This window comes from Mauremys reevesii, linkage group 12, assembly GCF_016161935.1.
Source record: "Mauremys reevesii isolate NIE-2019 linkage group 12, ASM1616193v1, whole genome shotgun sequence".
Lineage (NCBI taxonomy): Eukaryota > Metazoa > Chordata > Testudines > Geoemydidae > Mauremys > Mauremys reevesii.
Genome location: NC_052634.1, coordinates 43,036,145 through 43,057,662, shown reverse-complemented (window position 1 = coordinate 43,057,662; position 21,518 = coordinate 43,036,145). Strand labels below are relative to the sequence as shown.

Genomic DNA, 21,518 nt, shown 5'->3' with positions numbered 1-21,518 from the left:
GGTGCCCCTCACTCCCGACCCGCAGCCCCCTAGTCTCCCTCCAGCTCTGCCAGTGCCCCTCATTCCCGACCCACAGCCCCTACTATCCCAGTCCTGACTCCAGACTCACAGTTCTGCTGCTGCCCCCTACTCCCGACCCGGAGCCCCTTAGGCGTCCACCAGCTCTGACGGTGCCCCTCACTCCCGACCCGCAGCCCCCTGGTCTCCCTCCTGCTCTGCTGCTGCCCCTCACTCCCGACCCGCAGCCCCTCCTATCCCAATCCTGATCTCCAGATCCACAGCTCTGCTGGTGCCCCTCACTCCCGACTTGCAGCGACTGGGCTTCCCGCAGAGCTCCCCAGTCACTGTGCTGCCGGTGCCCCTCACTCCTGACCCACAGACCCCTGGGCTTCCTTCAGCTCTACCGGTGCCCCTCACTCCCGACCCGCTGCCCCCTGGGTTCCCCCCAGCTCTAGTGGTGCCCCTCACTCCTGACCCGCAGCCCCTGCTATCCCAGTCCTGACCTCCAGACTCACAGTTCTGCTGCTGCCCCTCACTCCCGACCCGCAGCCCCTCCTATCCCAATCCTGATCTCCACACCAAGAGCTCTGCTGGTGCCCCTCACTCCCGACCCGCAGCCCCTACTATCCCAGACCTGACCTCCACACCAAGAGCTCTGCTGGTGCCCCTCACTCCCGACCCGCAGCCCCCTGGATTTCCCGCTGAGCTCCCGAGTTACTGCGCTGCCAGTGCCCCTCATTCCCGACCCGCAGCCCCTTAGGCGTCAACCAGCTCTGACGGTGCCCCTCACTCCCGACCCGCAGCCCCTGCTATCCCAGTCCTGACCTCCAGACTCTCAGCTCTGCTGGTGCCCCTCACTCCTGACCCGCAGCCCCCTGCGCTCCCTCCAGCTCTGACGGTGCCCCTCACTCCCGACCCACAGCCCCCTCGATTCCTCGCTGAGCTCCCCAGTTACTGCGCTGCTGGTGCCCCTCACTCCCGACCCGCAGCCCCTTAGGCGTCAACCAGCTCTCACGGTGCCCCTCACTCCCGACCCGCAGCCCCTGCTATCCCAGTCCTGACCTCCAGACTCTCAGCTCTGCTGGTGCCCCTCACTCCCGACCCGCATGGGTCACCCCAGGAGCAGGTTAAAGCTGCAGGGTGACAGTGGGGTTGCTGCCCCTGTGAACAGCTGCTGTAGCACCGCCTGGGCAGGACAGGGAGGGCCAGTTATACCCCCCCAGCCTGTATCGGGGAATGGGAGCGCTCACACCCTGGGGACTCACCCACCAGAGATCTACGGGGGGGAGAGTGGCACCCACACACCCAGGATCTTGTAGGGGGGACAAGGGCATCCACACTCCGGGATCCTCTGCAGAGGGACGGACACCCACACACCCAGGATTCTGTATGGGGGGCAGAGGTACCCGGACACCTGGGCGGGGGAAGGGGGCACCGAAACATCCGGGATCTTACTTGGGAGGACAGCGGCACCTGCAGCTCGACATGAGACAGGGGCGGGGGGAGCAGAAGCATTTCCCAGTTCCAGGCTGTCCCCGTCTGGCCAAGGCACAGAGCTCACAAGCAGAGTTTAAAGCTCCAGCTGCCAGACAGCAAAATAAGCCGGGCCCCATGGCTGGTGCCTGTGATCCCAGCGCCTGGGGAGGCTGAGGCTGGTGAATCGCTTGCGCTCAGGAGTTCTGGGCTGCAGGGGACTGTGCCGATCAGGTGTCCACACTAAGTTCAGCATCAATATGGTGACCCCGGGGGAGCTTGGGGTCCCCAGGTTCCCTAAGGAGGGGTGAACCGGCCCAGGTCGGAAACAGAGCAGGTCAAAACTCCCGTGCCGATCAGTAGTGGGGTTGTGCCTTTGAGTAGCCCCTGCAGCGTAGCCTGGGAAAGACAGTGAGACACGGTCTCTTTTAAGACACCCCCCCCGCAGAGCCTGGAGGGGGGATGGGAGCACCCACACGCTGGCGATTCTGACTTGGGGGGAGGGACGCCCCCTGCAACACGGGTCTTGAAAAGCGGAACAGTGACACCCACAGAGCCTGGATGGGAGCAGGGGAACCATACACGGGAGCTAGTTCATGGGGTGGGGGACACACCCATATGCTCCGTTGCACCATTCTTAATGAGAAGAACGGGGGCATCCGCACAACACGGATCCTTAATGGGCGGGGGGACACCCACAAACTCCACTATTAACCAGGAGGGACAGGGGCACCAGACACCCCCAGTAGCGTGGAGAACACCCACATCCACCGGATCCCTCATGGGGGGTAAAACAGAGGGGATTGTAATGGGGCCCAGCGCACCCACGCACCAGGGATTGTTAAGGGTTGAAGGAACAGGGACACCCACACACACTGAGATCACATCATTGGAGGAACGCAAACCCTCCACAGAAGGACCTGGTCTGTTCCATGATGGCAGCCCAGCCTGGGTGAGTCAAAGTCTCTTTTTATACAGGCACGCCCCAGAGCGCCTGACTAGGGGGAGAGAGACACCACCAACCCGAGATCCTTAATGGTCTAGGGTGCACCCACACACCAGGGATTCTTATGGGTGGGAGGAATGGAGACAGCCAGACACACTGAGATCACTTCCTCCCAGGAGCCTGGGCCAGACAGGGAGACACAGTCCCCCTTTACAGATCTGCCACACAACCTTCCTCCCACTCCCTCCACACAATGTTCTTATTTGGAGGTGAAGCCAGGGAAACCACATGGAGGATTCTTATCTGGGGAACTGGGGGGACCCACTTACCACCAGAGATTCTTAAGGGCAGGAGGAACAGGGACTCCCACATCTGTGGCATGGGGGTGGGTCGCCTGCTGGGATCATCGGGGCATATTTCACCTCGTCAGCTCCCTGCCATTGCCTTGGGGGCCCCTTGTTCGCTGCCTCTGGTACCCAGTTTAGCCTCCTTCCTGAGGGCTGAAACGCTTTGATCTATCTAAGGTCTGTGGGATCAATACGTGTCATGGTGTAATTCTGTGTTATTTGGGGGTCAGACTAGCTGAGCTAATGGCCCCTTCTGCCCTTAAACGCCATGAAAACATTTCCCTGGTTTCTCCTTGCGCCTGACAGACACCACGGTGAGGGGCCCAATGGAAGATCCTGGACACAGAGCTCTGGCTCTTACGTTACTTGGGGACGTCAGCGCTTTCCTGGCAAAGCTGCTGCTAAAGCGCTGGATTTGGGGAACGGTTCGGCTCCGGTTCAGAGATCTGCCTGCGGGGTGTGAACCTGCCACGAGGAGCGGGAAATGCAACCAGCAACGGGAGGCGTTGGCTGAGCTCCAGGCTGCCCCCGTGTGGCCAAAGCTTAGAACTGAGCAGCGGAGTTTAAAGCTGGCACTGGGAGGGAGCTGAACACGCGGGGCACGAAGGCTCCTGCGTGTGACGCTTGTTGGGTGGGCAGCTGAGCGTAGCTGATTGCCGGGGTTCAGGGCTACACCCCGGGGTGCTGAGCAGGTGTCTGTGCTCAGGTTGGCCTCGCTATGCTGGTTTCTGGGAAGTTTGGGGCCACCAGTTCCCCCTAGGGAGAGGGGAGCCAGCCCAGGAAAGGAGGCCGGCAAAACTCTGGTACCAATTGGCAGTGGGACTGCCCCTGTGAAGAGCCGCTGTAGCCCCGCCAGGGAGAGCCAGTCTCTCTTTATGCAGCCCCCCCCCCGACCCCATTCCTCAGGACGAGGGTTGTGCTCAAAGATCTGTGCCGCGTGTTTTCACCTCCGTGTGACGCGCACAGTGCAAATAACCCTCAGCGCATCAGCTCAGTGCCAGGCTCCACTTCCACCCGCTCAGAACGCAGAGCTCCCAGGCTGAGCCTGAAATTGGAAGCGGGAGACGCTGTTAGCAGCTGGGCCCTGTGGCTGGTGCCTGTGATCCTAGCTCCTGGGGAGGCTGAGGCCAGCGGGTCACGTGAGCTCAGGAGTTCTGGGCTGCAGGGGGCTGTGCCGATCGGGTGTCCGCACAAAGTTTGGCATCAATATGGTGATCCCGGGGAAGCTTGGGGTCCCCAGGTTGTCTAAGGAGGGGTGAACCGGCCCAGGTCAGAAACAGAGCAGGTCAAAACTCCTGTGCTGATCAGTAGTGGGATCGTGCCTGTGAATAGCCCCCACAGCATAGCCTGGGCAAGACAGTGAGACACAGTCTCTTTTTATACAGACACCCCCGCAGAGCCTGGAGTGGGGGATGGGAGCACCCACACGCTGGGGATTCTGACCTGGGGGGAGGGACGCCCCCCCTGCAACACGGATCTTGAAAAGGGGAACAGAGACACCCACAAATCCCAGATGGGGGCAGGCAGGGGAAACCACACACGGGAGCTAGTTCATGGGGTGGGGGACAGAGACACCCACCAGAGATCCTGGATGGGAGCACCCACATGATGGGGATCTTGAACTGGGAGGAGGGAAGCACCATGTACCAGAGGTTCTGAAGGGGGAACAGGGACACCCACATACCAGGTGTCTTGCAGCAAGAGCTGCGGTCTTCATTTACACAGGGCAGTGATGGGGAATTAACCACGTCCCTTGCGGAGCTTGTTCCACTAGATGATTAGCTTCATTGAAGTACCCAGACCTTTTTAACATTAAGAAGTGAAATGAAATGGCCACATGATGGCAACAGAACCTAAGAAACGTGTTAGTCTCTAAGGTGCCACACATACTCCTGTTCTTTTTGAGGATACAGACTAACACGGCTGCTCCTCTGAAACCGAAGAGATGAGAAGCCATGTTCTTGTTCAATGTGCATTGAAGCTGAAAAGGGAGATGTTTCCTCTTTGATTCCTAAGCCCCCAACTCTAATCCACTAAACACCCCTTTCCTCCCACAGCCAGGACTAAAACCCAGGAGTCATAACTAGTGGCCCCCCTTAACCTTCTCTCTGTGAGGAAGAAGAAGCTCTGAGACCCCTGGGCTGTCCCCTTGCCACCCTGCCTGGGCTGCACTTGAAACCCAATGGGGTTTCCTTGGGCAGTTCTGAATCTTGCTTCCAGGAAGGGTGTAATTTTAGGAGCAGGTTCCAAATAGTGCAATTAACCAGCCAGAAGGGGCAGCAGGTATCGGTGTAGGAGCCATTGAAATAATCACAGCAAAGTAGTTCAGGGAAACTGTTATTAATGAAGTGTGAGTGAAAGGTGAGAATCTGATGGTGTCAGTGTCACACTAGAGGGCGCTGAGATGGTTTTAAATTTGTCATCCAAACCCAGCCACCACCTAGCACATGGTTTAACCTCTTTTCTTACCATTGCTCCTTATCAGAGAAGGGGAGAGAGCAAACGAGCAATAGAAACAGAGACCTAGTGACTGAAGCAAACATTTATTTGCTCCTTGCTTGGCTCTGTCAGTTATTTGGGTACAAACTCACCCCCCACCCACTGTCTGGGCTGGGCTCAGTGGGCAGGAAGAGCTCAGCTGTCAGTGGGACTTGGGGAGCTCGGGACATTGCTGGGAGCTGCTTGAACGTTTAGGTGAAAACCACCTAAACACAGACACAAGGTCTAAGCTGCAGTAACTCATCTTGCATCTGCGGCTGTTGAAGCTACAAGGCAGAGGACTAAGTACAACAGAATAAAACAAATGTGTCTGAAAAGAGGGGAGTTGAGTTCAATCCCTTGTCACCATCAATGTGCAAACCAGGAACCTGTTGCTTTGCATTCCTGATGTGTCACCCTCATGTGGCTATTCTCATAGACTTTAAGGGCAGAAGGGACCATTATGATCATCTAGTCGGACCTCCTGCACAACACAGGCCACAGAATCTCACCCACCCACTTCTATAACAACCCCCTAACCTATGTCTGAGTAACCTATTCTGTCTCAGTCCCTTTAATTAAAAAATTGTGTTTTTTTCATAGAAAATATATTTTCCTTGTAGAGACACAGGGGCAGATTAATCTACAAAGGGACGGTGATTCCAAGGCAGTTCTGGAGGAGAAGGGAACGTTTTCAGCATCACTAAATTATTTTGTTGTGCCTCACAGAGAGAGAGAGAGAAAAAATAAACGTATTAATTTGAGCTACCGACACAGTTCACAGCATGAAATACATAATTTTGTGTTCAATGAGTTGTGTTCATTTACATAATATGAAAAATATGTATGAGGCAATGCATGAAAACCTCACTGCATTGAACAACCGACTTGATCTAGTCAATGTACTACAGAATATTTAAAGAAGTTAAGAAAGATGTGCTTATAAATTAACATGTTGTGCCATTTACACACGCACAAGACACAGAAGAAACTGAAATATTTGAGCTACTAAAATTTCCATTTTCTCACAGCATTTTAGGTCTCAAGGTTGTTTTAATTTGCTTATTTTTTTGGAACTAGAAATAGAGAAAGAGTACACTGAAGTCCGTGGAATTACCGCAGAGAGGGATTAGTCTCATTATTTGTCACAAACAAAACCTTTGTTAACAGAAAGTTAACTTTGACTGTGACTATCTCTTACCTTCCAGAACATCGAGTTCAGTAAAACTCAAACTCTGGAAAAACCGGGAATACAGAGTGATGGTACATGCCCAGATAACCTTAACTCTGCCCTCTAGAAGAGAATCCGTGATAGCATATGAGAACAAGGAAAGGTTTCGGGACAAATTACAGCTATTTCCCAAGAGTTTGTTTCTTCTGTAATTAATTGATCCTGGCCCCATCCATTGATCCTGGCCTGGTGTCTGGCTGTGGAATTTACTGTTTTTGTCTCAGCATATTTGTAAAGCAGTTTCTTCTTTAAAAGCTCCTTTATTCTAGGTTATACAAACAGGTCACTTCCCAGCTATTTCAAGGAGATGGAATTTTCCTGACCCACAGGGAACTTAAACTAACATGCTCAAGATCATACATTCCTTAGGAGAAAACTAAGGGGAAAAACCAAAACCCACCAAACCGTTGCTGTTTCTACCCAAATGATCAATGAGACCAGAAAGGGAGACTGTGCAATTAACTGGCTGGTACTACACTGACTCTGCAGTTACTTGGATGCAGACACACCCAGCTCTACAGTTGGTAAACGTACAGAGACTCTGCTGCTGCTCATGAACTAGCAGCACATGATCTCTGAACAGCTGCCATTCGAATGCATCTGAAAGTCACAAGGAACAACGATCTGTGTTAAAGGAAGGTTGCCATTTATTAGAGCCCCAATTGATGCCGTGTGCACAAACAGAGGATTGAATGTGTAACAGGGAGTTTGGTAAATCTTGGTTATTTTATTTTTGTAACAGGCTCCTGTCCACCCCAGTAGAGTTTTCAGTCCCAATGGCAACTTACTTACCAGATGTAATACAGACTAGTCCATGCCTCCCACGTGGATGTGGTTCTTGTTCTTCTGCACATTGTAGCCCATGGAGGCCAAGGACCTGCAAATGTGTCTTCATGGGCCTTTGTTTAATTGATGAAAACAAACCTAGACACTTAGAGGATTGGAACTGATTTCAGCTGGGGGACTTGTTTGCTAGGTTTTTATGCATTTGCACAGGAAAACATTGAGTGTGTCCATTCATTACAGGGATCACTATATAGTGGAGCTCCTGAAAATAGAATAATAATTACTGAAGTAACATGTTTGTAAGGGGGCACTTGGATTTGAACCAAGGACCACTTGATCTGCAGTCAAACACTCTACCACTGAGCTCTACCCCCATGACTTTTGCATTGGCAAGTCAGTGATCTTAAGGATTTTGAAGGACGGGCTCTGCCTCAGCTAGCTCCTTTTCTATTCCCAGACCACAGGGGTTTTAAAAATGGGGTTTGATTAAACTTTATATACACATGGAGACACCACAGCTTGCACACCCACCAGCATAGCTTCCCCCAGTGACATAGCTACCACCTCTCGGGGAGATGGATTAACTGCACGGATGGGACAGCTCTCTCCCCTCCACTTAGAGCAGCTTCATTATTTATGAATAGGTGGGAAATAACCTCCTGAATGGACAGGAACCAATGTATCAGATATTGCTGTGTCTGCATTCAATATGGGTAACTGGTCATATTGGGCTGGATTAGTAGGAGCATTGCCAGCAGATGGAGGGAAGTGATTATTCCCCTCTATTCAGCACTGGTGAGGCCACATCTGGAGCATTGCGTTCAGTTCCCCCCACCCACACTCTCTGCCCCTCCCCTGAGACCCACCCTGTCCATCCAAACAGCGTCTGATGTTTTCCTGTCTAGCCGGCTTGCTTCCTAGAACGAACGCTCCTTGAGTGGGGTGATCCACAGGGAGTAGCTCAAACCTCCACAGTGCCTGGGCAGGGGCAGGACATTAGCCCAGCAAGGGAGGGGTGTGGCAGTGACATCACAAAGGCCTTTTGCAGGACCTCAGACCATTGGTCAAAGGTGGTGGGGAGGTGGTGACCTCACAGAGAGATGCTGACATCAGCCAGGCAGGACAGGGGCGAGGGGCCAGGGAAACCTCAGAGACCCCTGTGGCTTTGCTTCAGCAAGTCTCCTTCTCCAGGTCTCTCTTTGAGGACTGAGAGAGTATTCGGGTTCACGGACGTGAGCGCCAGGAGGAACCTCTTTCGAGTTTTCTCCTTCCCTTTTCCTGATTTTACTAGAAAACAGACGTCCCTGTTTAGAAGGTAAGAGCCTCCTCAAGGGAAGGGATGTCCTGGGCGTGTCACAGTTCGGATTCCAGTGGCCCCCTTACACTGTAAGGAAACTCCCACCATCTGCTCTGTGTTCGCAGTGCGGGAGAGAGCAGCATCCACGGCAGTGATTTGCTCCTGGCTGCCGGAGCAGAGCAGCAGGCTCAGCTGTCAGAACTTCCCAGAGCGATGAAAGGGGAGGGGCCCAGCCTCTGTAGCAGGAATGCAGGGCAGGCGAGTTCACGGCGGGCATTGTGGGATACTGGCAGAGGCCAGTTATGGTGATATAATGAACAGCAGCATCTACACTGACACTCTGTCACTTTAAGTTTGCTGCAAAAAGCTCTAGACCTCTCATCGAAGTCATTTTATTTTGTCAGCAAAACAGGGCAGTTTTGTCGCCAGACGTGGCATTGCAGTGTGTACACCAGCCACAAGCTGCCGACCGAGGGAGCGTTGTGTGTTTTTCACACACCAGAGCAATATCGTTCTGCTGAAACAACTTTGTAGTGCAGACCTGGCCAAAGATTCACTCACACACAGCTTGCAAGGAAAACATCACCTGCTCCTCTGTTTTGCGGAATCCAAACACAAGCAAAGCTTGTCAGGCCCTGGTGGCGATGGCAGGGAGTCAGGTGTGGGCAGACAGAGTGCTTTAGCCACCCAAAGGCACCACGGCTTAGCTGGTTAAAACATCTGCTTTGTAAACAGGAGATTCTGGGTTCAACTCCCAGTGGTGCCTTGTTGGCTGGATGTTGGGGTACCTGTTATTGGCTACTGTCAGAAGAGAAGTTTCATAGCTAGATGGGCCTTTGGTCTAGCCCAGGGTGGTTTTTCTTATGGTTTAAATAACACTCACAGGCACTGATAATAGAGTTACTGAAAGTTTGGGAATTAGGAGCAGGTAGGTCAGTGGTCCAGTCCCCTCACAGATGACCCCCCTCCCCTCTCTGGGACAGGGGCAGGTCTGAGCTCTCCCCCAAATGCTCATTGTGGCTGCCAGAATCTGTGGGCAGCTTGTTTAGTTTACAGCAAAGGTTGAGTCCTGCTTTGTGCACCGTGTGTGAGACTGAAAATCCTAAACCTCCCTTTGAAATATCGAATGCAGCAGGACGTGTTATTGTCCCTGCCCCAAAGCAGACAGACCAATGGAGAAATGCTGTCGAGTCCAAGGTAATACTCCACAGCCATTTTACTTTTTTGCTTGCTAAACTCCTTCTTATCTGCCCGGCCCAGGCTGTCCTCTGCAACACCCCTCCCTTGGTCTCTATGCTAGAGCTCTTATCAGCTCAGTGTCCTTCCCACAAGAGTTGGCTGCTGAGAGGGTTGCAATGGGGTAAATGAAGGCAAAGGAGGATTGTTCCTCATGGGTTTTCTTTGTGTGGCTCTGTGATCCTGCTGGAGGAAGCATCATTTGTGCTTGTTTCAGTAGCTTGAGTTGGGCTCAGGTTGTGACCCTGAATACAGGGATTCCTGCACTCTCTGCTCTTAGCCCCTCAGGGAATGGACAATGGAGCAACTTCAGAAATTGGATAGAAAGTAGCCTAAGAAAGTGTAACATAAGTGAGAAGAAAAACAGCATCTACCCCTCCCTGGTGGTCTAGTGGTTAGGATTTGGCACTTTCACTGCCAAGGCCTGGGTTCAATTCCCAGTCAGGGAAAAGTGACTTTAAACTAGAACTGCTTTTGTTATTCTTCACTTACAACATAAACGAATCTGTGGTGTTTTCCTGATTCCCCCCCATCTTCCCAGTGTCTCCATGGCAGGGCTGGCTCCAGGCACCAGCACAGCAAGCAGGTCCCTGGGGCGGTCAATGGAAAGGGGAGGCTTCAGCAGCAATTCGTCCCTTTCGGAGGGAAGGTCTTTTGGCCAAAAGCAGCAGAGGTAGAGCTGCCATTGATTGCAGCTTTTTTATTTTTTTTTCCACTTGGGGTGGCAAAAACACTGGAACTGGCCCTGCTCCATGGAAGACAATTTGTTAAATCCCAGATGAGTGGAGTTAAATCAGTTCTCAGCCTGAGTTCTTAGGTCTTAATCCTGAGGATATTGTCCCACCATGGGGCCATTTCCCTCCTCTCTTTCATACAGAAGCACAATTTTCTTTGCACAGACACAGGAACAGCAAGATCTTTCTCTGTCCCTTGTGCAAAGCAGGGGGCCAAATTCCAGGGAAACAATGGACAAGCAGGGGGCCTTGGGCACATCCAGCCCTGGCCGTGAGATGTTCCCTCCCCTCTTTCTTTATGCCTCTGTTGTTATTTCATGGATAGTCTGGGATGGGGGAAAAGCTGAGTTCACTCCAGGTGGAGGGGAAAAAGGACCCTGAAAATCTCAGGCCCCAACCCCTGCTACCAGGATCACTGAGGTGCTGGGGATTTGAGTAGGAAAGGGACTGTGTGAATTGTCAAGGTGCGAAATGAATAACAATCTACAACTAGATCCACCTCATTAATCACTGACACAGGCTAATCCTGCTGCAGATAGAAGGGCTCTTCCAAGGCTCTATCTTGCTTTCTCCAATGCCATGAAAGCCTGTCTTTTGCCCGCTAGCTGTTGTGACTTGAGCACAAGAGGGGACGTTTGATCCAGAAGCCTGGCCATGCCTGGAGTCCTGTAGGTAGGGATGCGAGCTCCATTTCCTCTGAGTCCTGAAGCTGGGCTGCAGCCTGGCCTGGGAGGCAGCCCTATTGGTTGACCTACTGGCCCAAAGTCACTTGGGCAGTGTTGGTGTTCCCCAGGGATGCTGAAGGGCCTAAGGGAGGGAGGCTCAATACTCCCCCCATCAGTCAGGGCAGAAGAGGAGGGCTGCAAGAGTGGGCAGGTTGATGGCTGGGCCTTCTAGCGTTCGGTTGGAGTTGAGGTGGGGAACGCGAACCAGGAGAAATGGTTGCTGGCCTGTGAGGAGTGGCTCAGCCGGTGGCGTAAGTGGACCTTGTCATTACCTACAAGGTTGTGATGCTCAAGACCCATCTGTGGGGAATTTCCTCAGCCAGGTATTTCCCTCTGCTCCACGAGTGCTGCTGAGACCGAACACGATGGCCTTCCACTTCTTGTGGGGCCATAGGACGTCCCTACCTAGTCAGGAGAAGTGCGGCTTTTCTGCCATATTAGAAGAGGGGTTGGGCCTGGTGGGCTTTGAAGCCTTGTACGGCTCTACTGTTTTGTGTTTCAATTTTCAGTGGTGGCTGAGCTGGAGGGCAGGTCAGGCCCGAGGGGAATGGTGGGGCAACCGCAAAGAACGCAACTGACTCTTCCGATATGGCCATACTTTTTTTACCCCCCTAGGTGCAGCACCGGATATGGGATGGCGAATAGTGGGGGAAGGGGGATGCCCTCCCCCTCTAGTGTTCTTCTACCCACACCTTACACCCTACATGATTTTCAGTGGGTGGCTAGGTGGAAGGTGCTTGCAGGATGGCTTCATCCGCAACAGTGGCCACCCTCACAGCAGCGGCAGCCACAGCAGCGAGGCCCCCCCACATTTGGCTCAGTCTGAACAGAGGTCAATGTACCACTGGGTGAGACAGGCCAATTTTAGGGAGCTTCCTCTGATGGTGAGCAACTGTCCCCAGAACTTACTGACAGGAGCTTTAAAGTATTTGCAAATGTGCACGGCCGGCATGTGCAGAGCAAAGGCTGCCCGGGAGCACTGTGTCAGGCTCTGCAACCGCTTGAGACAATGGACCATCTTCAGCCACCAGGCGACCCAGGATCTAACGCAGGAATGGGATGAGGAAGCAAGTCAAGCTGAGCAAGGCAGGCAAAAATTCATCTCGCCTTCGTGGGCGCTCACAATGATACCCTTTTTGTGTGCCAGAGCTGACAGAAACCTCCCAGACAGAGAAGCAGCAGGCCAAAAAAGCCCTCTACACCAACATTCCACACAAAGATGGACTACAAGCCGTCAGGAACAGTATCCCCGATAATGTCACGGCAAACCTGGTGGCTGAACTTTGTGACTTTGTCCTCACTCATAACAGATTTGGGGACAATGTATACCTTCAAGTCAGTGGCAGTGCTATGGGTACCCTCATGGCACCACAGTATGCCAACATTTTTATGGCTGACTTAGAACAATGCTTCCTCAGCTCTCATCCCCTAATGCCCCTACTCTACTTGCACTACACTGATGACATCTTCATCATCTGGACCCATAGAAAAGAAAACCCTTGAGGAATTCCACCATGAGTTCAACAATTTCCATCCCACCATCAACCTCAGCCTGGACCAGTCCACACAAGAAATCCACTTCCTGGACACTACAGTGCTAATAAGCGATGGTCACATAAACACCACCCTATACCGTAAACCTACTGACCATTATACTTACCTACATGCCTCTAGCTTTCACCAGAGCACACCACACAATCCATTGTCTATAGCCAAGCTCTAAGATACAACTGCATTTGCTCCAACCCCTCAGACAGAGACAACACCTACAAGATCTCTATCAGCTGTTCTTACAACTACAATACCCACCTGCTGAAGTGAAAAAACAGATTGTCAGAGCCAGAAGAGTACCCAGAAATCACCTACTACAGGACAGGCCCAACAAAGAAAGTAACAGAACCCCACTAGCCGTCACCTTCAGCCCCCAACTGAAACCTCTCCAGTGCATCATCAGGGATCTACAACCTATCCCTCACTCTCACAGATCTTGGGAGACAGGCCAGTCCTTGCTTACAGACAGCCCCCCAACCTGAAGCAAATACTTACCAGCAACCACACAACAAAAAACACTAACCCAGGAACCTATCCTTGCAACAAAGCCCGTTGCCAACTCTGTCCACATATCTATTCAGTGGACACCATCATAGGACCTAATCACATCAGCCACACTATCAGAGGCTCATTCACCTGCACATCTACCAATGTGAGATATGCTATTATGTGCCAGTAATGCCCCTGCCATGTACATTGGCCAAACCAGACAGTCTATACGTAAAAGAATAAATGGACATAAATCACATGTCAAGAATTATAACATTCAAAAACCAGTTGGAGAACACTTCAGTTTCTCTTGTCACTCATTTACAGACCTAAAAGTCGCAATATTACAACAAATAATCTTCAAAACCCGACTCCCACGAGAGACTGCTGAAGTGGAATTAATTTGCAAAGTGGACACCATTAAATTAGGCTTGAATAAAGACTGGGAGTGGATGGGTCATTACACAAAGTCAAACTATTTCCCCATGTTTATTTGTCCCCCTACTGTTACTCACACCTTCCTGTCAACTGTTGCAAATGGGCCATCCCAATAATCACTACAAAAGGTTATTTTCTCCTGCTGATAATAGCTTGCCTTAACTGCTCACTCTTGTTATAGTGTGTATGGCAACACCCATTTTCTCATGTTCTCTGTGTATATATCTTCCTGCTGCATTTTCCACTGCATGCATCTGATGAAGTGGGTTTTAGCCCACAAAAGCTTATGCTCAAATAAATTTGTAAGTCTCTAAGGTGCCACAAGTACTCCTCTTTCTTTTTGCAGATAAATGAATGGAGGTTAAATCCATGAATGGCTATTAGCCAGGATGGGTAAGGAATGGTGTCCCTAGTTTCTGTTTGTCAGAGGGTGGAGATGGATGGCAGAAGAGAGATCATTTGGTCATTACCTGTTAGGTTCAGTCCCTCTGGGGCACCAGGCATTGGCCACTGTTGGCAGATAGGATGCGGGGTTGGATGGACCTTTGGTCTGACCCAGTATGGCCATTCTTATGTTCTTCTGAAGGGAGAGGCAGTTACCTATGACAGAGTTTCTGTAGTGTAGTGGTTATCACGTTTGCCTAACACGCAAAAGGTCCCTGGTTCAAAACCAGGCAGAAACATGCTGGCTTGTTTTTCCCAGCTCCTACTGGCCTGTCCCTGCTGTTGTAGGAGCAGCAGTGATTTCTATGCTCAAAAGGTCTCTTATACTTCCCCTGCTCCCACTTTTGTCTCCTCTCCCTCTCTGAATGCCTGTGAAGTGGGTTTCCCCCTCCCGCTCCCTCCTGGAATGCTGGTGGGATGAATGGGCTGGTTGAAGAGCAGAAGAGCTCCCAGGTAGACAAGGTGTCTGGGACGCTAATTAGGCAGCGCTCACACACCCAGAGCATGGACACTGCCCAAGGTGGAGTGTGACCAACCAGATGCAGCCAAGTCATCTCTAGTCGCAGGCCATGAGGTGCAGGCCCTTAAAAGGGGAAGGGACCCTGTGCTCAGGAGAGCACTCACAAGCTTGTACCTCCAGTGAATGCCCTTTGCCCGGACCGCCTGGCCAGCGGTTCTCTGCGTTGTATTTCATTGTGCCTCAGGGAGACTTACCTTCATCGCACCGTCCATAGCTGCGCTGTGGGACACTTACCTTGCCGAATCCTGACATCTCCAGTGCTGTGCCTCTCCAGGGAGCATGAGTATGCGAGTGTGAGTGTGACACCCCCCACTTCTTCTTTTGAGCTTAGCTGTCAGTATAATAAATGTGCTGCTTTCTGCCAAACTCTGGTGGGTCATTAGTCCTCCCTATGCTTACTAGCTGGCCCAATTTTGGGTAACACCTACGATAAACTCAACCCCTGCAGGGCAGAGGGTGGTGAAATGAGCTGAGAAAAAGCCTTGGCATCAGCAGGGGAAAGCTAGAGGATCTGGGCCAGGCACCTTTTGAAGCCTTGTGGCTTGGTCTCCTCTGCACTTGGAGGTTGGCCTATGGTGGCCGGCTCTTCCTGCTGCCTCCTTTGTGTGACTTGCCAAAGGAGGGAGTGAGGCAGGAATGGGGCAAAAGAGGAAAGTCGAGCTGAGGAAGGCAGGGCAGAAGCTAAGCGCCTCAGTGCGGCTAAGTGGGGTTAGTAGAGCACCACCATTCATTCTGCAAAGCCTGGGGAGGTGCGGTTGGCTACTGGGAGGCAGAATCTTGTGCCTTCCTCTTGGCTTCCCAGGGGTGGCTACTTGCAGCCCAGGAGAAGAAAGACGGTTCTGGGTGAAAGGAAGACAAGCAAAGCTCTGTGAGGAAATTTGGGTGTGGGGTGCTGGCTCTGCGCTGGGGGAGGGGGTTGGGGTGCAGGAGAGGTGGTGCTTACCCCGGGCAGTGCAGCTCCCAAAGTGACCGGTACACACAACCCTCTGGCAGCAGCTCCTAGCTGGGCCGTGCCAGGGGGTCTCTGTGCACCGCTGCCTGCAGGCACCGCCCCCAGAGCTCCCATTGGCTGCAGTTCCTGGCCAATGGCCGCTGCAGAGTTGGTACTCAGGGCAGGGGCAATGAATGGAGACACTCCCCCTGCCCCGGCGATGGGGACATGCCGGCCACTTCTGGGAGCGGCACGGAGGGACGGAGGCAGAGTGGGCAGGGAGCCACCTCAGTGCTGCTGGCACATCTCTGCACACCCATTGGGGGAGGGGAGCAGAGGGCCTCCATGTGCTGCCTGGGGTAGGGGCAGTGCACAGAGCTGCCTCCCCTCCCGGGTCTATTACAGGAGTGGGTGGGTGGGGTCTTTTGGCCTGCAAGGTGCAGCAGGTCGGACTAGATGATCACACTGGCCCCTTCTGACCTTAAAGGCTCTGAGTCTAAAAGGGAGAGGGAATTAAAGGAAGTTTTTTAAAAAAATAAACCAAACATTGTAATACCAGGATAACTCCAACAGTTCATTGTATAGTCCCGCCCCTTTCTTCCTCCATTGTGTGTTGAATGGCCTGCAGGACATTGATTCTTTCATTCCATTGCTAAACTGATACAATGTGACTGAAATTAAACCAATTCCCAGGGGAGAAAACATCATATCTCTGCATTGGCTGGGAATTGAACCCAGATTAACTACTTGGAAGGCAGCTATGCTCACCACTATACCACCAGTGCATCTGGCAAAAATGCTCCTTATGCTTGCCTAATGAGGCTAGAGTAGCATTGAGGAGATTTTCTGCCTGTTAAAATGTACTGGATTCTCATCACTAAAAAAAAAACACCTCCATCTTCACTTGGGTTTGAACCATCAGCCTTTCAATTAGCCAATCAAAGTTGTTAATCACAGGGTATGTCTACACTATGGGATTATTCCAATTTTACAGAAACCAGTTTTTGGAAACAGATTGTATAAAGTCGAGTGCACGCGGCCCCACTAAGCACATTAATTCGGCGGTGTGCATCCATGTACTAAGGCTAGCGTCAATTTCTGGACCGTTGCACTGTGGGTAGCTATCCCATAGCTATCCCATAGTTTCTGCAGTCTCTCCCGCCCATTGGAATTCTGGATTGAGATCCCAACGCCTGATGGGGCAAAAACAGTGTCGTGGGTGATGCTGGGTAAATGTCGTCAGTCAATCCTCCCTCTGTGAAAGCAATGGCAGACAATCATTTTGCTCCCTTTTCCCTGGATTGCCCAGGCACACGCCATAGCATGGCAACCATGGAGCCCGTTCAGCCTTTTTTCACTATCACCATATGTCTACTGGATGGTGCTGACAGACGCGGTACTGCAGCGCTACACAGCAGCATCCCCTTGCCTTTTGCAAGTTGGGAATGGTTGGGTCATTACACTAATTGAATCTATTTCCCTATGTTAAGTTCTCCTCACACCTTCTATGGGCCATCTTAATTATCACTTCAAAAGTTTTTTTTCCTCCTGCTAATGATAGCTCATCTCAATTGATTAGACTTTTCCTGTTGTTATGCATACTTCCAGCTTTTCATGTTCTCTGTATGTATAAATATCTCCTGTCTGTATGTTCCATTCTATGCATCCGAAGAAGTGAGCTGTAGCTCACGAAAGCTCATGCTAAAATAAATTTGTTAGTCTTTAAGGTGCCACAAGTACTCCTGTTCTTTTAGCAAAGATGGTTACCAGCCATACTGTCCCGTCTGTTGCTTTGCAACTTGACAATGACAATTGCCAGTTATACTGTACCGTTTGCTGCTGTCATGGGTGCTCCTGGCTGGCCTTGGTGAGGTCGGCCGGGTGCGCATGGACAAAAATGGGAATGACTCCCCAGGTCATTCCCTTCCTTAAGTTTTGTCTAAATGGAGAGTCAGTCCTGTCTGGACTATCAGGCAAGCCTACTAAAGAACCAGAGAGGCAAATGGCCGCTCCAGGTCAGAGCCCCAGACACCCCACAGAAATGATGAGCTGCATGTCATTCTAGGAGGTGCCCTGCAACAACCCCACCCATTGCTTCCCTCCTCACCCACCCTTCCTGCGCTACTGTGGCAGTTATCCCCCCATTTCTGTGATGAAGTAACAAAGAATGCATGAATTTGAAACAACACTGACTTTATTGCCTCTGCAAGTAGAGCTCAAAGGCGGGAGGGGAGGGCAGCCTCCAGCTGCTATGATATTGCAGGCAGGACTGAATCTCCATTAGACAAAGCTTAAAGAAGAGAATGACCTGGGAGTCATTCCCATTTTTGCCCAGGCGCCCCTGGGCGACCTCACCGAGGCCAGCCAGGAGCACTCACGGGATGACGATGACTGATACCAGTCCTACTGTACCGTCTGCCGTCTGGAAGGGAAGGGAAGGGGATGCTGCTGAGTAGCGCTGCAGCACCGCATCTGACAGCAGCATCCAGTAGACATACGGTGACATTGAAAAAAGGCGAGAAATGATTTTTTATCCTTTGCTTTCACGGGAGGGGGGAGGGGGAGAACGACATATACCCTGAACCACCCGCAACAATGTTTTTGACCCTTCAGGCTTTGGGAACTCAGCCAAGAATTCAAATGGTTTTCGGAGAGTGGGAACTGTGAGATAGCTACAGACGTCAGTCGCCCCTCCCTCCGTGAGTGTCCATTTCATTCTTTGGCTTTCTGCTACGCTTGTCTCAGCTCCTTAAGTTTCAGCACTGTGTTGAGTCCCTGCTGTGGCCTCTGTCTATCATGGCCTTGGAGATTTTTTCAAATGTTTTGGCATTTCGTCTTTTGGAATGGAGTTCTGATAGAACAGAGTCATCTCCCCGTACAGAGATCAGCTTCAGTATCTCCCCTATGGTCCATGCTGGAGCTCTTTTTGGATTCTGGGACTGCATGGTCACCTGTGCTGATCAGAGCTCCACGCTGGGCAAACAGGAAATGAAATTCAAAAGTTCATGAGGCTTTTCCTGTCAACCTGGCCAGTGCATCCGAGTTCAGATTGCTGTCCAGAGCGGTCACAATGGTGCACTATGGGATAGCGCCCGGAGGCCAATACCGTTGAATTGCGGCCACACTAACCCCAATCCGACATGGCAATACCGATTTCAGCGCTACTCCCCTCGTCGGGGAGGAGTACAGATACCGGTATTAAGAGCCCTTTATATCGATATAAAGGGCTTTGTTGTGTGGACGGGTGCAGGGTTAATGTGATTTAATGCTGCTCAATTCAATATAAACTCATAGTGTTGAGCACAGGGCCGGCTTTAGGCCGATTTGCCTGATTCCCCCATATTGGGCCCCGCGCCTGAGAGGGCCCCGCGCCGGCAGCGTCTCCCGGAAGCAGCAGCTGTTGTTGCTAGGCAACGAGAGACCCTGGCCGGCTGAGGCAGAGGCAGCCGCGTGGGTGTTGCAGGTCAGGAGGGGGAAAGTGGAAGGGGGGAGAAGGCACATGTGCTTTGCAGCCTTCCTTCCCCTCCCCCACCCCCAGCACTCACCTGGAGGAGACGCCAAGGGAGCTTCCGGCCCGGTGGGAGACAGGAATCTCTGCCGTGACCTCACTCACCTGAGCAGCTGCTGGGGCTTCCAGCCGTGAGTGTCTGACCCTGTGATCCCCGCAGGGTTGTAATATTGGGCTGGTGTTGTGGTTTTCGTGGTGTTGCTGTTTGAGGGTGAGTTGGTGCCTGCCTGTGTCTGGTTCCAAACTAAAGTCGGGATCATGTAACCCAGGAAAAAAGCCCCGAGCCGGTACTTAGTGCTGTGAACTCCAGGTGAGAGAGAGAGGGAGGTTTGGAGGAGGAAACCAAATACATCAAGAGGGGAGAATGCGAACGGTCTGCAACATGGCAGGCTGAGACTTATCTCTCCCCCCCCTTTCCAGGGAAGAGGGGAAACTGAGGCACGGCATGATCTGATTCCCCTCTCCAAATTATTTTGCAAAGAAAGAGGACGGGGGGCTCCTATCCAGACCAGTTCCCTCCCATCAACTCTGCTTTCCCTGCTTCAAGACCTCTGTAGGGGCTGAATATTTCCATTAAACTATGGCTCCTTCGTTTGCCCTACAACAATAAATTAGACCAGCTTTCGGGGGGGGGGGTGCTATTCCCCTCCCCCAAAGCTCTGGGGATATTAAGGTTTTTTTGAGGGGGGCATGATAATATTCCAGATCAATCAAATGCCCAGCTCAGCTTTCTAGCCATCCAGCAGCTCTAGGGCAGGGAAGGAAGGTGCTCTTGGTGCAGAGTGGTTGCAAAACAGGGGTGAATTTAGCGGGGGGGGGGTCCGGTTGAAATCCCGCCTCATGCAGCCATACAGAATCATTGGCAGTGCTGGGAGAGGCCAGGAGTGGAAGCAGGTGGCCTGGGGGTGGGGGGACATTTGCCCTCAGTCCTGGGCTCTGGGATGGACTAGGCTGGGTGGTGGGTTCAGTCTAGTCTTCCAGCCTGTTGCTCTCACTGGGGTTTGTGGTTTTCATCTGGCTCCACCGAAAAGAGCAAACAAGCCCAGTAGAAAAGCGGGGTGAGAGAGGCGGGAAAGGGTGTGTAATGGGTTAAAGTGACCCATCAACGAAAGAGTAAAACCAGAGTTTGACTGGGTTTCCCCCCAGCCACCACTCCTGCAAACACTGGGCAAGGGGCAGCCCCATTCCCCACCGAGACTATGGTGAGGGGCAGCCCGGGAGGAAGGAAGCCACATGTGATGGCAGTCCCCTCCCCTCCCAGCACCCACCACCCCCTCTCCGGCCCCCAAACTCTGTCCCAGAGCCTGCACCCACCCCTCCACACTCCCATCCAGAGCCTGCACCCCTCCACCCTTCCTGCACTCCACCCCGTGCCCCAGCCCGGAGCCTGTACCCAGCACCCAAACTCCGTCCCACTCAGCCTGGGCAAAGCTCTCCTCGGTCTGGCTCACAGTCCCTCTCCAAGGGTTGCAGGTGTCTGGAGGTGCTGCCTTCCACACCTTCCTAATTCACACCTCATTCATTCAACAGGGCAACTGATTACAAAGTGGGGGGAAGATCTTATTCTACTCCAAGCAAAAAGACATTTTTCTTTTACCTTAATTACACTACCTTAGGGGCCCGCTATAACATATTACCAAGGTTCAATACAAAGTCATATAAAAGTTATACAAAAATGCATAATGCAGAGATTTATCTACAACTGCATTGATTGACTTCTGTGTGCAGTAATATAGTGACCCCTGGGTCTTTGAATGAGGCGTTATACTTGGAGGGAAGGGTGAGGGGGTGAGTGGGCAAAGAGGCGAGCAGTGAGCCAGCAGGAGTTCTAGGGGCGGGCATGGGGGTGTCTGGCAGGGGAGGGAGAAGGTGAAAGGAGGCGAGTGGTGGGGGGGACTGACTAGGAGGGACACAGCAAGCCAGCAGGGGGCTAGGGGGTGAAGAAGGATGTGATGGTGGGGCTGAGCAGGGAGGGGGCAGGTCCTATTTTACTGCTGTGATCTGGTCACCCCATGTGTGCCGTTTCTTCCTCCCTCTGCCCCCGAACCTTGTTTCGATGGGGCGGAGCTGGGGAAGGAGGGTTTGTTTCCACGGAGCTGGGCGGCGCTGGGGGGGGCGGGGAAGGATGGGGACAATTTTATATTAATAAGGAAATATTTTATAAATTTTAATAAAATAGTGAAGAAAATCAGTTGTACAACTATCAAAACAAATTATTTTCCTAATATGAAAGTGCAAATCAGCTAATTAATATATGATGCAATGTATGTAATAGATAATTTTGTTATTATTTATATAGTCATGGAAAGTAAATAATACATGGAAGAAATGAAAGGTTTTTTTTGTTTCAGTCGTCCCTGTCATGGCCCCATCGAAACTGTTCG

General features: G+C 51.9%; 4 non-coding genes across 4 annotated transcripts; 2 read left to right on the top strand and 2 right to left on the bottom strand.

The window, feature by feature from the left end:
- Positions 1-7,563: 7,563 nt before the first annotated feature.
- Positions 7,564-7,635, bottom strand: TRNAC-GCA. Its single transcript has one exon. It is a non-coding gene; the product is annotated as a tRNA-Cys (tRNA).
- A 2,536-nt stretch (positions 7,636-10,171) lies between these two features.
- TRNAE-UUC lies at positions 10,172-10,243 on the top strand. The gene has a single exon. It is a non-coding gene; the product is annotated as a tRNA-Glu (tRNA).
- Positions 10,244-14,341: 4,098 nt separating this feature from the next.
- TRNAV-AAC lies at positions 14,342-14,414 on the top strand. Its single transcript has one exon. It is a non-coding gene; the product is annotated as a tRNA-Val (tRNA).
- Positions 14,415-16,339: 1,925 nt separating this feature from the next.
- On the bottom strand, positions 16,340-16,411 carry TRNAG-UCC. Its single transcript has one exon. It is a non-coding gene; the product is annotated as a tRNA-Gly (tRNA).
- Positions 16,412-21,518: the final 5,107 nt, after the last annotated feature.